Raw genomic sequence first — 16,799 nt, forward strand, 5'->3', positions numbered from 1 at the left:
CGATAAATATCAACATGAAAACATGATGCAAAATGGACGTATCAACTCCGCCAAGCTTAGACCTCGCTTGTCCTCAAGCGAAAGCCTAGCTCAATAAATATGTCCACATGTTTAGGGAGAGAGGTGTCGAGAAAACAAGATACGAACATGAATGCATCATGATCATGATCAGAACAATAATACCAACATATAATCTCTCATGCTAAAGTGATAATTCCTTCACAAAGTAAAGCATGGATCAAGAACCTTACCGAGAAGTAACAACCAATAGCCTTTAGTCATTGAAGCAATTGCAATTTGTCACAACATCAGAAAGAATCAAATAAGAGCTTGTAAAGCAAAGCCACATACTCAATCATTCTTTCGTTCTCTACAATTGCTACAACTCACGTGGTACTCATGAGATCAAAGTTTCAGCTGGACACAGAGAAAGATAGGGGCTTACAGTTTTGCCTCCCAACTGCTTACCTCAAGGGTAATGTCAACAATAATAATTCATGAATACTTACCTCCAAGATGACATATGAATATAGATCTTTCCCAAGCATATGACGTTAGCCAAGATCAAGGCGAAATAAGGAATTGGTGAAGATCACCATGACTCTTTCAAGATCAAAAAGTAAATGTACAAGATAGACCCTTCGCAGAGGGAAGCAGAGGTTGTCATGCGCTTTTGAGGTTTGGATGCGTGTCCTCTTAGTGTGGAGGAACGTCACTTTATATTGCCTCCTGTGACAAAGAACTTTATTATGCAGTATGTCGCTTTATTTCTTCCTCATCACACGTTCGTATAAAGCTTATTTTCCACACACTAATAGATCATACATATTAGAGAGCAATTTTTATTGCTTGCACCGATGACAACTTACTTGAGGGATCTTATTCAATCCATAGGTAGGTATGGTGGACTCACATGGCAAAACTGGGTTGATGGTTTATGGATGCACAAGTAGTATCTCTACTTAGTGTGGGAGGTTTGGCTAATGTGAGGTGGAAGCAATTGTCACATGCTAAGGGATCTCTAGTCATATAACATTGTTCGGAGCCAAGCAAACACAATTCATTATGTTGTCTTCCTTGTCCAACATCTACTTCCAAGGATGCAATAGTTTAGTGAGTGTCCACAATCATAGATGGTGTCAGAGAAGATATATTTATATGTGAAACTCTCATTCTTTATCACTTCCTATTAATTGCAACCATGACCAAAGTCTACGTTTGCCTACCCTCAACAAGTTTCAATCCTCATTCTTTTTATATGTGAAGCAATCACTTCCCATAAGATCATTACATGATCTTTCATGCTTTTGTTCTATTCTCACTCTTTTGATCATGGCAGGAGGCAAAGCCCTTCAACTAAGACACTCTTTATTATATTGCTCACGAGCTCGAATACATCGGGGGTGACACAAAGCAAAATTCAAGACTAAAACCCTAAGACTTTTAATATACTAGAGAAAGAGAAAACTGAAAAGGAAACCTAAAACAAAGGTAAAGGCAAAAGATGTGATGGTGATACGGTACCGGGGCAACGCCCCCAAGCTTGGCACAAGCCAAGGGGATTGCCCATACCAATGCTCAGTTGTCTTCCTTTGGTGGAGGTGGAGGAGTTGTTGCAACATGGGCTTGATCCTCCGTCTTCCAAGGCATTGGTTCTCCATGATGGAAAGGTGAACGAGTCTCCGGAATCCTCAAATCTGCAGCCAACCTTATTGATTTAAATCTGTACTCATACTCATAGTTTTGGTTTTGTCGGTCATAGATCTGGGCCTGGAGTTGATTAATCCTGTCATAGAGCCTGGAGAGGTGCTTCCCAATGTCATTGGCATCAATCCTGTGCTTGTTGGTGAACTCCGTGATCATCATGTGGTTGGCGTTGAGTCCACGCTCCACCATCCCCTGGCACTTGAAGACTTGTTGCTCCATTGCTTCGAGCCTTGTCTCCATGCTTTCGGTCTTCTTAGGCCCCTCAACATCACGGATGTGCAACATCCCCTCACGCATCTCGATAGATTGAGGGTGTTGCAGCACTCCCGTGAGGTAGGGATTGATGACCTTCTCGAAGATTTTATCCTTTGGAGCTTCTGAGGAAGTCATAGCGATCTAGATCTGCAACAGAAACACGCTCGAAACGAAAAACAGAAGAGATCTGCGTGATGCAGGGGTCAGACCAAAAGGGAGTATATATAATGATTTTTTTCAGACCAGAAGGAGTACCCCCGCACGAAAACGGAGTCCGGGAGGCGCACGAGGTGGCCACAAGCCCTCACGGCGCGGCCAAGGGGTGGGCCCACGCCGTGGAGGCTTGTCGCTTCCTCGCGCACTTTCCGGACTACTTCCATTTTTTGTATTTTTTCAAATATTCTAAAACGGAGAAAATTTCCTACTGGAAAAGTTTTGGACTCTGTTTTCTTACCGAATCACATACCTCTTCGTTTTCGGAGTCTGAAACAGGCTGATAAATATCCCTTAGGTATTCTTCTGGAGTTATGGTATTGATAATATTCCTTCCAACATTTATGGGAGTACCTAAGATATAATGCTTGATTCTCTGCCCATTTACCACTCTCGGACAATTACCTTCCGTGTTGTTGATCTTGATAGCACCGGAACGATATACTTCCTCAACAACATAGGGACCTTCCCATTTAGAGAGAATCTTGCCTGCAAGGAATCTTAAAAGAGAGTTATATAGCAAGACATAATCACCTATATTGAACTCACGCTTTTGTATCCTCTTATCATGCCACCTCTTAACCTTCTCTTTGAACAGCTTGGCATTCTCATATGCGTGAGTTCTCCACTCATCAAGCGAGCTAATATCAAATAACCTCTTCTCACCGGAAAGTTTGAAATCAAAGTTGAGCTCTTTGATTGCCCAATAAGCTTTATGCTCTAGCTCAAGAGGTAAATGACATGCTTTACGTACACCATTTTGTACGGAGACATGCCCATGGGATTCTTATAGGCAGTTCTATAAGCCCACAGTGCATCATCGAGCTTCTTAGACCAATTCTTTCTAGACTTGTTGATAGTCTTTTGCAGAATCAGTTTAATCTCTCTATTACTTAGATCTACTTGACCACTGGACTGAGGGTGATAGGGAGACGCAATTCTATGGTTGACATCGTACTTCGCAAGCGTTTTACGGAAAGCACCATGAATGAAATGTGAACCACCGTCGGTCATTAGATATCTAGGGACTCCAAATCTAGGGAAGATAACTTCTTTCAGCATCCTGATAGAGGTGTTGTGATCGGCACTACTAGTGGGGATAGCTTCTACCCACTTAGTGACGTAATCAACAGCAACTAGGATATGAGTATACCCGTTGGATTTTGGAAAAGGTCCCATATAATCAAAGCCACAGACATCAAATGGTTCAACGACAAGTGAATAGTTCATAGGCATTTCCTGACGTTTGCTAATATTACCTATTATTTGACATTCGTAACAAGACAAGACAAACTTACGGGCATCCTTGAAGAGAGTGGGCCAATAGAAACCTGATTACAATACCTTGTGTGCAATTCTATCTCCCGCATGGTGTCCTCCCTAGGCCTCGGAGTGACACTTCTGTAGGATTTGTCCCTGTTCATGTTTAGGTACACAACGTGTAATAACACCATCTACTCCTTCCTTATAAAGGTGAGGATCATCCCAAAAGTAATGTCTCAAATCAAAGAAGAATTTCTTCTTTTGCTGGTACGTGAAACTAGGTGGTATGTATTTGGCAATGATATAGTTTGCATAATCAGCATACCACGATGCACTACGTGAAGCATTGATGACATCCAGTTGCTCATCGGGAAAGCTGTCATCAATAGGTTGTGGGTCATCAAGAACGTTCTCCAACCTAGACAAGTTATCTGCTACGAGGTTATCAACACCCTTTCTGTCGACAACGTGCAAATCAAATTCTTGTAGCAAGAGAACCCATATGATAAGTCTAGGTTTAGCGTCCTTCTTCTCCATGAGGTACTTAATAGCGGCATGATCAGTGTGAATGGTGACTTTGGAATCAACTATGTAAGACCTGAACTTTTCACATGCAAACACGACTGCTAAAAATTCCTTTTCCGTAGTGGCATAGTTTCTTTGGGCACTGTCTAGAGTTTTACTAGCATAGTGAATAACATTCAACTTCTTATCGACTCTTTGCCCTAGAACAGCACCAACAGCATAATCACTAGCGTCACACATGATCTCAAAAGGCAAGTTCCAATCAGGTGGTTGAACAATAGGTGCAGTTATCAAAGCCCTCTTAAGTATTTCGAAGGCTTCCTCACAATCATCATCAAAAACAAAAGGAATATCCTTTTGCAAGAGATTGGTAAGAGGCCTAGAAATCTTAGAGAAGTCTTTAATGAACCTTCTATAGAAACCAACATGACCAAGGAAACTTCTTATACCTTTGATATCTGTGGGATATGGCATTTTCTCGATTGCATCAACCTTAGCCTTATCGACTTCAATACCTCTTTCAGAAATTTTATGTCCTAAGACGATGCCTTCATTAACCATAAAGTGGCACTTCTCCCAATTCAAGACAAAGATTGGTGTCTTTACATCTCTGCAAGACTCGATCAAGGTTGCTGAGGCAATCATCAAAAGAAGACCCGTAAACGGAAAAGTCATCCATGAAAACCTCGACAATCTTTTCACAAAATTCAGAGAATATAGCCACCATACATCTTTGAAAGGTGGCACGTGCATTATATAAGCCAAAAGGCATACGTCTATAAGCAAAGGTACCGAAAGGACAGGTGAAAGTGGTTTTCTGCTGATCAGATTGTGCAACTGGTATTTGGGAGAAACCAGAATATCCGTCTACAAAGCAGAAGTGTGTGTGTTTGGACAGCCTTTCTAGCATTTGGTCGATAAAAGGCAAAGGGTAATGATCTTTCCTAGTGGCTTTATCTAGTTTCCTAAAATCGATCACCATCCTATAGCCAGTAATAATCCTCTGTGGGATCAATTCATCCTTATCATTAGGGACAACGGTAATGCCTCCCTTCTTAGGGACGCAATGCACCGGACTCACCCAATCGCTATGAGCAACATGATAGATAATACCTGCTTCCAGAAGCTTTAGTATTTCTTTTCTTACTACCTCTTTCATCTTAGGATTTAATCTCCTTTGATGACCAGCAACTGGTTTGAAGTCAGGATCAGTTTTAATCTTGTGCTGGCATAGGGTAGGACTAATTCCCTTAAGGTCATCAAGAGTATATCCAATAGCAGCACGGTGCTTCCTCGGAGTTTTTAGTAACTTCTTTTCTTCATGCTCTGAGAGGCTAGCACTAATTATAACAGGATATATCTCTTTTTCATCAAGATAGGCATACTTAAGAGTATCAGGCAACTGTTTAAGCTCGAACACAGGATCACCCTTTGGTGGGGGTGGATCCCCAAGGAGTTCAACAGGCAAGTTATTCTTAAGAATAGGATATTGTTCTAAGACAACTCTATCTATCTCATCCCTTTCATCCATATGCATATCATTTTCATGCTCAAGCAAGTATTTCTCTAAGGGATCAGTAGGAGACACGGCAATAGAGGCTAAGGCAATAGTTTCATCCCTACTAGGCAACTCCTTTTCATGAGGTTGTCTACCAAACTTAGAGAAATTGAACTCATGTGACACACCTTCAAAGCCAATAGTAACAGTTTGCTTCTCACAACCAATATGAGCATTGACAGTATTGAGGAATGGTCTGCCAAATATGATGGGACAAAAGCTATCTTGTGCGGTAGCAAGAACGAGGAAATCAGCAGGATACTTCGTTTTACCACACAATACTTCAACATCCCTAACAATTCCCACAGGGCAAATAGTATCTCTATTGGCAAGCTGAATAGTGACATCAATAGGCTCTATCTCAATAGGTGCAATCTCGTCTTTGATTTCATCGTATACGGATTGAGGTATTGCACTAACACTAGCACCCATGTCACATAAACCATGATAACAATGATCTCCTATCTTAACAGAAACCACAGGCATGCCAACAACATGCCTATGTTTGTCTCTAACGTGAGGTTTAGCAATTCTAGCAGCATCTTCACAGAAGTGAATATTATGTCCCTCAACATCGTCGGACAGAAGATCTTTGATAATAGCAATGCTAGGTTCAACTCTAATTTGCTCAGGGGGTGTAGGTATTCTAACGTAGCCTCTACGTGTCATAGTTGAAGCTTTAGAATGATCCTTTATCCTAACAGGGAAAGGTGGTTTCTCAATGTAAGCACTCGGAACAACATGATCATTATAGGCAATGACTTTCTCTTCAACTGGAGTGGTTTTAACTCATTGACTTATAAAGGAGGATGATATTTAAACCACTTCTCTTTGGGGAGATCAATATGAGCAGCAAAGGATTCACACAATGAAGCTACTATCTCAGAGTCAAGTCCATACTTAGCGCTAAAGTCACAAAAAGTATTTGTCTCAACAAAGGATTTAACGCAATCAAACATGAAATTCATACCTGACTCCTTACCTTCTTCAAGCTCCCAATCTTCAGAGTTGCGTTTAATTCTCTCCAATAAATTCCATTTGAAGTCAATATCTCTCTTCATAAAAGAACCGGTACAAGAAGTGTCAAGCATGGTGCGATCATCATGAGAAAGTCGAGCATAGAAGTTCTGAATGATAATTTCTCTCCAGAGCTCATGATTGGGGAATGAATATAACATTGATTTAAGCCTCCCCCAAGCTTGAGCGATGCTTTCTCTGTCACGAGGATAAAAATTGTAAATATAATTCCAATCACGATGTACTAAATGCATAGGATAAAACTTTTGATGAAATTCCAATTTCAACCGATTGTAGTCCCATGATCCAGTATCATCACATAGCCTATACCATGTCAACGCCTTATCATTCAAAGATAAAGGGAAGACCTTCTTCTTGACCTCATCCTCGGGCAAACCTGCAAGCTTAAATAAACCACAAACTTCATCTACATAGATTAGATGCAAGTCTGGATGTGATGTTCCATCTTGTGTAAAAGGATTAGCCAGCAGTTTCTCAAGCATACCCGAAGGAAATTCAAAGCAAATATTTTCAGTAGGTGCAGCAGGTTGAGGAGCAACTATTTGTGCTTCTGTTCGAGGTGAAGATACCCCTAACAAGCCCCTCAAAGGATTAGTATCCATAGTGACAAGTGACAATAAATTTCAGCACACTATATGAATGTTTCCTTACCAAGTTCCACTTACCAAAGGCGCTTCACTCCCCGGCAGCGGCGCCAGAAAAGAGTATTTATGACCCACAAGTATAGGGGATCAATTGTAGTCCTTTCGATAAGTAAGAGTGTCGAACCCAACGAGGAGCAGAAGGATCTGACAAGTGGTTTTCAGCAAGGTAAAATATGCATGCACTGAAATTGTCGGTAACAAGTGATTGTGTGGTGAGATGATTCGTAGCAAGCAACAAGTAACAAAAGTAGCAACGGTGCAGCAAGGTGTCCCAATCCCTTTTGTAGCAAGGGACAAGCCTGGACAAAGTCTTATAGGAGGAAAAACTCTCCCGAGGACACACGGGAATTTCCGTCATGCTAGTTTTCATCATGTTCATATGATTCGCGTTCGTTACTTTGATAGATTGATATGTGGGTGGACCAGCGCTTGGGTACTGCCCTTACTTGGACAAGCATCCCACTTATGATTAACCCCTCTCACAAGCATCCGCAACTATGAAAGAAGAATTAAGACAATGTCTAACCATAGCATTAAACTAGTGGATCCAAATCAGCCCCTTACGAAGTAAGCATAAAACAGGGTTTAAGCTTCTGTCACTCTAGCAACCCATCATCTACTTACTACTTCCCAATTCCTTCCTCTAGGCCCAAATAATGGTGAAGTGTTATATAGTCGACGTTCACATAACACCATTAGAGGAAAAACAACATACAACACATCAAAATATCGAACGAGTACCAAATTCACATGACTACTATTAGCATGACTTATCCCATGTCCTCAGGAACAAAAGTAACTACTCACAAAGCATAATCATATTCATGAACAGAGAGGTAATGAGTGGCATCAAGGATCTGAACATAAACTCTTCCACCAAATAATCCAACTAGCATCATATACTAAGACTAATTAACACTACTAGCAACCTTACAAGTACCAATCAGAGTCGCGAGACGGAGATTGGTTACAAGTGATGAACTAGGGTTAGGAGATGAGATGGTGCTGATGAAGATGTTGATGGTGATGAGTCCCCTCCGATGAGAGGAGTGTTGGTGATGACGATGGCGACGATTTCCCCCTCCGGGAGGGAAGTTTGCCCGGCAGGATCGTCCTGCCGGAGCTCTAGATTGGTTCTGCTCAAGTTCCGCCTCATGGTGGTAGCGAATCCACGAAAAAGTTCCTCCCTGATTTTTTCCTGGACGAAACCCTTCATATAGTAAAAGAGGGGGGCCAGTGGGCTAGCAGGCTGCCCACAAGCCCTCATGGCGTGGCCTGGGGGGTGGCCTCGCCGTGCAGGCTTGTGGCCGCCTGCTGGCGCCCATGTGGCGCTTCTTCGGCCCAGTATTTTTTATAAATCCGGACAAAAATCCTCGTTGATTTTTACGGCGTTTGGAGTTGCGCAGAATAGGTATCTCAACTTTGCACCACTTTCAGGCCAGAATTCCAGTTGTCGGCATTCTCCCTCTTCATGTAAACCTTGCAAAATAAGAGAGAAAAGGCATAAGTATTGTACCGTGAAGTGAAATAACAACCCAAGAAGCGATAAATATCAACATGAAAAGATGATGCAAAATGGACGTATCAACTCCCCCAAGCTTACCTCGCTTGTCCTCAAGCGAAAGCCTAGCTCAATAAATATGTCCACATGTTTAGGGAGAGAGGTGTCGACAAAACAAGATACAAACATGCATGCATCATGATCATGATCAGAACAGCAATACCAACATATAACCTCTCATGCTAAAGTGATAATTCCTTCACAAAGTAAAGCATGGATTAAGAACCTTACCGAGAAGTAACAATCGATAGCCATTAGTCATTGAAGCAATTGCAATTTATCACAACATCGGAAAGAGTCAAATAAGAACTTGTAAAGCAAATCCACATACTCAATCATTCTTTCATTCTCTACAATTTCTACAACTCATGTGGTACTCATGTGATCAAAGTTTGAGCTCGACATAGAGAAAGATAGGGGCTTACAGTTTTGCCTCCCAACTGCTTACCTCAAGGGTAATGTCAACAATAATAGTTCATGAATACTTACCTCCAAGTTGACATATGAATATAGATCTTTCCCAAGCATATGACGTTAGCCAAGATCAAGGCGAAATAAGGAATTGGTGAAGATCACCATGACTCTTCAAGGGAAAAAAGTAAAGGTACAAGATAGACCCTTCGCAGAGGGAAGCAGAGGTTGTCATGCGCTTTTGAGGTTTGGATGCGTGTCCTCTTAGTGCGGAGGAACGTCACTTTATATTGCCTTCTATGATAAAGAACTTTATTATGCAGTCTATCGCTTTTATGTCTTTCTCATCACAGGTTCGTATAAAGCTTATTTTCCACACACTAATAGATCATACATATTAGAGAGAAATTTTTATTGCTCACACCGATGACAACTTACTTGAGGGATCTTATTCAATCCATAGGTAGGTATGGTGGACTCACATGGCAAAACTAGGTTGATGGTTTATGGATGCCCAAGTAGTATCTCTACTTAGTGCGGGAGGTTTGGCTAATGTGAGGTGGAAGCAATCGTCACATGCTAAGGGATCTCTAGTCATATAACATTGTTCAGAGCCAAGCAAACACAATTCATTATGTTGTCTTCCTTGTCCAACATCTACTTCTAGGCATGCAATAGTTTAGTGATTGTCCACAATCATAGATGGTGCCAGAGATGATATATTTATATGTGAACCTCTCCTTCTTTATCACTTCCTATTAATTGCAACCATGACCAAAGTCTACGTTTGCCTACCCTCAACAAGTTTCAATCCTCATTCTTTTTATATGTGAAGCCATCACTTCCCATAAGATCATTACATGATCTTTCATGCTTTTATTCTATTCTCACTCTTTTGATCATGGCAAGAGGCATAACCCTTCAACTAAGAAACTCTTTATTATACTACTCACGAGCTCGAATACATCAGGGGTGACACAAAGCAAAACTCAAGACTAAAACACTAAGACTTTTAATATACTAGAGAAAGAGAAAACTGAAAAGGAAAACTAAAACAAAGGTAAAGGCAAAAGATGTGATGGTGATACGATACCGGGGCAACTCCCCCAAGCTTGGCACAAGCCAAGGGGATTGCCCATACCAATGCTCAGTTGTCTTCCTTTGGTGGAGGTGGAGGAGTTGTTGCAACATGGGCTTGATCCTCCATCTTCCAAGGCATAGGTGCTCCATCATGGAAAGATGAACGAGTCTCCGGAATCCTCAAATCTGCAGCCAACCTTATTGACTTAAATCTATACTCATACTCACAGTTTTGGTTTTGCAGGTCATAGATCTGGGCCTCGAGCTGATCAATCCTGTCATAGAGCCTGGAGAGGTGCTTCCCAATGTCATTGGCATCAATCCTGTGCTTGTTGGTGAACTCCGTGATCATCATGTCGTTGTCGTTGAGTCCACGCTCCACCATCTGGTGGCACTTGAAGACTTGTTGCTCAATTGCTTCGAGCCTTGTCTCCATGCTTCCGGTCTTCTTAGGCCCCTCAACATCACGGATGTGCAACATCCCCTCACGCATCTCGATAGATTGAGGGTGTTGCAGCACTCCCGTGAGGTAGGGATTGATGACCTTCTCGGAGATTTTGTCCTTCGGAGCTTTTGGGGAAGTCATAGTGATCTAGATCTGCAACAGAAACAGGCTCGAAACGAAAAACAGAAGAGATCTGCGTGATGCAGGGTTCAGACCAAACGGGAGTATATATAATATATTTTTCAGACCAGAAGGAGTATCCCGCACAAAAACGGGGTCCGGGAAGCGCACGAGGTGGCCACAAGCCCTCACGGCGCGGCCAGGGGGTGGGTCCGCGTCGTGCAGGCTTGTCGCCTCCTCGCCCACTTGCAAATTTCTATTTAATCTGATCCAAGGACTGCCTTCAAATGTGATTCAACTAAAGTTGAAGAAATAGACACCCCCCGTCATCTTTATGCAACAAGTTGCATGTGAGTCGATGAAACCGGTCTCTCGTAAGCGTACGAGTAAAGTTGGTTCGGTCCTTTCAATCCAACAATACCGCCGAATCAAGAAAACACTAAGGAGGGCAACAAATTGAACATCAACGCCCACACTCTTTTGTGTTCTACTCGAGATATCACCTACACATGAACCTAGCTCATGATGCCACTTTGGGGAACGTTGCATGGGAAACAAAAGTTTTCCTAAGCACACACAATACCTATCCATGGTGATGATCATCTATGAGAGGGGAGAGTGAATCTACATACCCTTGTAGATCCCTAAGGAAGCATATATAACGCGGTTGATGTAGTGGAACATCTTCACAATCCAAATCACAGCCCATCCCGCGATCTCATCACGATCCGTCCCGTGATCCCATCACGATCCATGCCGATCTAGTGCCGAACGGACGGCACCTCCGCGTTCAGCACACGTATAGCTCGATTACAATACCCGCCTTCTTGATCCAGAAAGAGGGGCGAAGAGGTAGATGAGTTCTCCATCACGATGGCATGGTGGTGGTGGTGGTGAATTAATCCAGTAGGGCTATGCCTAAGCACCGCCAAACTAGACTAGAGGAGAAACAGATCTAGAGAGAAGTAGAGGGAGCACATGGCAATTAGGGTTAGGGCTTCCTCTAATACCTCTAGTATATATAGTAGGGAGGGAGGGGAGGAGCCAGCCTCAAACCCTCAAGGTTTGTCCGAAATTGGAGGTGGAGGAGTCCTACTCCAGTCCTACTAGCAGTAGGATTCCTCCTCTTCATTTGGAAACACTTTGCTCCTCTTCCATCTTTGGATTTTTTCCTTCTCAAACCTCGTGGGCCTTAGTGGGGGCTTAGGACATCCCACTAGGGGCTGGCATGTCTCCTCCCACAGCCCATGAGGCCCCTCGGGGTGTGACACCCCTCCCCATGGTCCCCGGTACCCTCCCGACACTCCGGTACACTACCGAAGTACGCAAAACTTTTCCGGTGACGAAAACATGACTTCCTATATATCAATATTTACCTTCGGAGCTTTTTGTGATGTCTGGGATCTCATCCGGGACTCCGAACAACTTTAGGTTACCAACACATAACTCAATAATACCGAAATGTCACTGAACCTTAAGTGTGCACACCTTGCAGGTTCGAGAACTATGCAGACATGACCTGAGACACTCCCCGGCCAATAACCAATAGCGGGACCTGGATGTCCATATTTGCTCCTACATATTCTACGAAGATTTTTATCGGTTGAACCTCTATGTCAAGGATTCAGTTAATCTTGTATGATGTTCCCTTTGTCCTTCGGTGTGTTACTTGCCCGAGATTCGATTGTTGGTATCTCCATACCTAGTTCAATCTCGTTACCGACAAGTCTCTTTACTCGTTTCGTAATACAAGATCCCGTGACTAACTCCTTAGTCACTTTGCTTGCAAGGCTTGTTGTGATGTTGTATTACCGAGTGGGCCCCGAGATACCCCTCCGTCACGCGGAGTGACAAATCCCAGTCTTGATCCATGCCAACCCAACAGACACCTTCGGAGATACCTATAGAGCACCTTTATAGTCACCTAGTAATGTTGCGACATTTGATACACACAAGGTATACCTCCGATGTCCGGGAGTTGCATGATCTCATGGTCATAGGAACAGATACATTGACATGCAGAAAACAATAGCAATAAACTGACACGATCATATGCTACGTTTATAGTTTGGGTCTTGTCCATCACATCATTCTACTAATGATGTGATCCCATTATCAATCGACAACGCGTGTCTATGGCCAGAAAACCTTGACCATCTTTGATCAACGAGCTAGTCAACTAGAGGCTCACTAGGGAAAGTGTGTTGTCTATGTATCCAAACATGTATTTGAGTTTCCAATCAATACAATTCTAGCATGGATAATAAACGATTATCATGAACAAGGAAATATATTAATAACCAATTTATTGTTGCCTCTAGGGCATATTTCCAACAACTCTATACTTTCGAGGGTGTGACTGGTATAGAGGATGTATTAATGCATGTACCATGCCAAGTAACGCCGGCCATGAATGAATATTTGTGTGATGCATATACGAATGAAGAGGTCAAGCAAGCTCTTTTCTAGATATTCCTGACCAAAGCACCTAGCCCTGACGGTTTTCCAACACATTTCTATCAAAGGCACTGGGATATATGTGGAGATGAGATTTCCACCATGGTGATGCGCATCATAAGAGGGGAGGAGAGTCCCGAGGAAATTAATAACACCGTTCTTGTGTTGATCTTGAAGGTAATCAACCCGACCCAGCTGACTCATTTTAGACCTATAAGTCTCTGCAATGTGCTCTATAAAATAGCGTCCAAGGTGGTGGCTAACAGGCTCAAAGTAATCCTACCTAACATAATATCTAAAGAGCATCCTGCCGTTGTGCCTGGAAGGCTCATTGCTGGTAACATCATATGTGCTTATAAGTGCCTTCACTTCATGAAATGAAACAAATCAAAAGCTAATAGTCTTTGTGCTCGGAAGCTTGACATGATGAAAGCCTATGATAGGCTCGAGTGGGATTAGGCTCGAATGGGATTATTTGCAGGCTATCGTGAGTAAACTAGGATCCGCAGCCCCATGGATCCAGATTGTAATGGGCATGGTGAGATCAGTAGCATTCTCCGTCCTGTTCAACGGTGAAAAGCTTGAGCAGTTCAAACCGTCCAGAGGGACTCGGTAGGGAGATCCTATTTCCCCTTACCTATTCTTACTTACAGGAGAGGGCCTTTCGTGCCTTTTTAACTCAAGTTCTCATTCATCATCAATTGGAATCAAGGTTTCTCCCACATCGCCAGTTGTGAGCCATCTTGTTTTTGCAGATGACAGCCTGATGCTTTTAAGTCTAGTGTGGAGGGTGCAAATCATATATCGAACCTGCTGAATACTTATTGTGCTACTTCGGGACAACGAGTGAACCATGAGAAGTCCTCGATTTATTTCACTAAGAGCTGCCCCGATTCTAGTAAACTAGAAGTGAAGAATTGTCTAAATGTGCAGAATGAGTCATTGAATGAGAAATATTTGGGCCTCCGGTAGAGGTTAGGACAGTCCAAGAATGGTTCTTTCAAGTATTTGTGTGATAGAGTTTGGGCAAAAGTGAAAGGATGGATGGAAAAACTATTTTCTGCTGGAGGGAAGGAGGTACTAATCAAGTTAATGGCTGAATCCATCCCTGTTTTTTCCATGCTTCAGACTACCGAGAGGATTGTGTGAAGGTATAACATCTATCATCCGCTAGTTTTGGTGGGGGAGCAAGAGAAGAGAAGGCCTTGTTGGGTAACGTGGGATGTCATCACAAGGCCTAAAAACCTTGGTGGTCTCAGGTTTAGGGACATGGAGATCTTAAATCTAGCCTTGTTATCAAGGCAAGCATGGCGGTTGCTGCACGAGCTAAACACATTGAGTGCACGTATTCTGAAATCCCTCTGCTACCCGAACACAACTATCATAGAAGCAGATCTTGGATCCCACTCACCCGAGATTTGGAGGGTTGTGATTGATGGAAGGAACATTCTGAACCTCGGCATCATTCCTCGCGTTGGGAATGGAGATTCAACAAAATTTGGGAACACAATTGGATCCCTAGAGATGGTCTCTTCAAGCCAGTCACCTCCTTAATCGCTAAGCCACCGTAGCTGGTGGTTTAACTGATCGACCCGGCGGGTGCAGAATGGAGAGAGGAATTTGTTTGCCAGGTATTCCTACCGATTGACATTGAATCCATCCTTAAAATTCCCATTTTTATGCATCAACAGGAGGACTTTTGGGCATGGTCGGAAGACACTAGGGGGATTTTCTCTATCAGGACAACATATAACCTTATATACCGAGTGAAGATGAGCAGGGAGGACTGGACCGAAGGAGCTAATGAATCACCAAATTCTGTCAATGAGCACCGAGGCTGCACGTCGGTGTGGAAACTGCAGGTTCCATCTAAACTTAAGATCTCCACTTGGAGACTAGCGCAGCATTCGCTTCCCTCGAGCGTCATTCTTCACCACCGGAATATGTCCTCCACTCATGTCTATGAAGTGTGCGGAGCTGTGGATAGTTGGGGACATGCGCTACTTGATTGTACGCTGTCGCGAAGTGTATGGACGCTTTCTAACAATGATCTTGTCCAACATATGTGAATGAACAAAGGAGAGGATGTCAAGGCTCGTTGCTCGCTATGAGCGACTCTCTTCCGCTACAGGATTTTACTCTAATGATCACGACGCTATGGGCGATCTGGCATGCAAGAAGGAAGTTTATTCATGAAGGAATTTTGCAAACTCCATATGAACTCATTCTTTTGTTTGCAGGTTTCTTTAGGACCTTCAATGTCTAGCTAAACCAGCTCCGAGTGCAACCCCGTCTTCTACGCCTCGACCGGCCGGGTGGATTCCACCAACAGAGAACCACTACAAGATCAACACGGATGCCACGGTGTTGAGAAGGGGAGGCATGGGGGGCGTTTCTATGATATGTCGTGATGAGGCGGGCTACTTCCAAGGTGCATCCTCAATTTTGTTCGGAAATATAGATGATCGTGAGACCCTTGAAGTATTGATGATGAGAGAGGCAATTGCATTAGAAAATGACATATATATTCACAAAGTTGCGGTGGCATATGATTGCAAGAATGTTGTAGACGCAATTAAAAGGGGAACATTGGCGTCATATAGAGCAGTTGTACTTGAGATCAAAGGGTCGTCTAGGTCAATTATTTCTTGTATATTCCTACATGAGTTCATAACCTCGAATGTCGAGGCCCACAAGCTATCAAAGCATGCACTATCACTAGGGACCGGCCGCCATGTCTGGTTAGGCCACCCTCGAGATCTCTTATTCGTTCCTGTAAACTGTGTGACGGTTGAATAAAAAATTTGCGAGTTTGCCTAAAAAAAGTATACCTGCCATGGGCCAGGTCAGGCCGGGCCAAAAAAGCCCATAGCAGAAAACTGAGGCCCAGACCAGGCCCTGGCCCTACCATTGGGCCTACTTTTCAACTCGAAGCCCAGCCGATCTGTAAAAAGCCCATCGGGCCTAGGGCCGCGGGTCGGACCTCTTCCTTAAAATCTTAATATGCCAGCCCAAGCCCAGCCTGACACTGCTGGTGGGCCCCAAATTTAGGCCCACGCCCGGCCCACGGGCAAGCCCTCCGGGAATAGGCCCTGGATTTTCGAGTCGGGCCGGAGATGGTCAGGTATAATTTAAAGTCAAAGACCACACCATGTGAGCATGTAAACCGATACAGTTGATTCATGTGACCCAAATTACAGTTTTCAGCCTTTGGAAGTTGAGGTGCCCTTTTGTCTGGATTTGAAGATGCTGCATCAAAAGTGAAAAATGTGACAAGTTAAGGGATGAAAAACGCATTTACCTCTAAATTCTTTTTAATAAAAAATAGTATGAAGGCCCATCTTATATCTTATATTTACTAATTGGAGGCAACTTTTAAGCCTTTTCATTAATCCACATCATCAAAAATAAATACACTGTTGGATTGAAAAATGCACGTACAAGATAAAAGGAAACTTACTAACACCCATATCAAAAAAGCATCTAATACGTCCAACGTTAGTGAAACAAAATAAAAAAATA

This window comes from Hordeum vulgare, chromosome 1H (assembly GCF_904849725.1).
Source record: "Hordeum vulgare subsp. vulgare chromosome 1H, MorexV3_pseudomolecules_assembly, whole genome shotgun sequence".
Lineage (NCBI taxonomy): Eukaryota > Viridiplantae > Streptophyta > Magnoliopsida > Poales > Poaceae > Hordeum > Hordeum vulgare.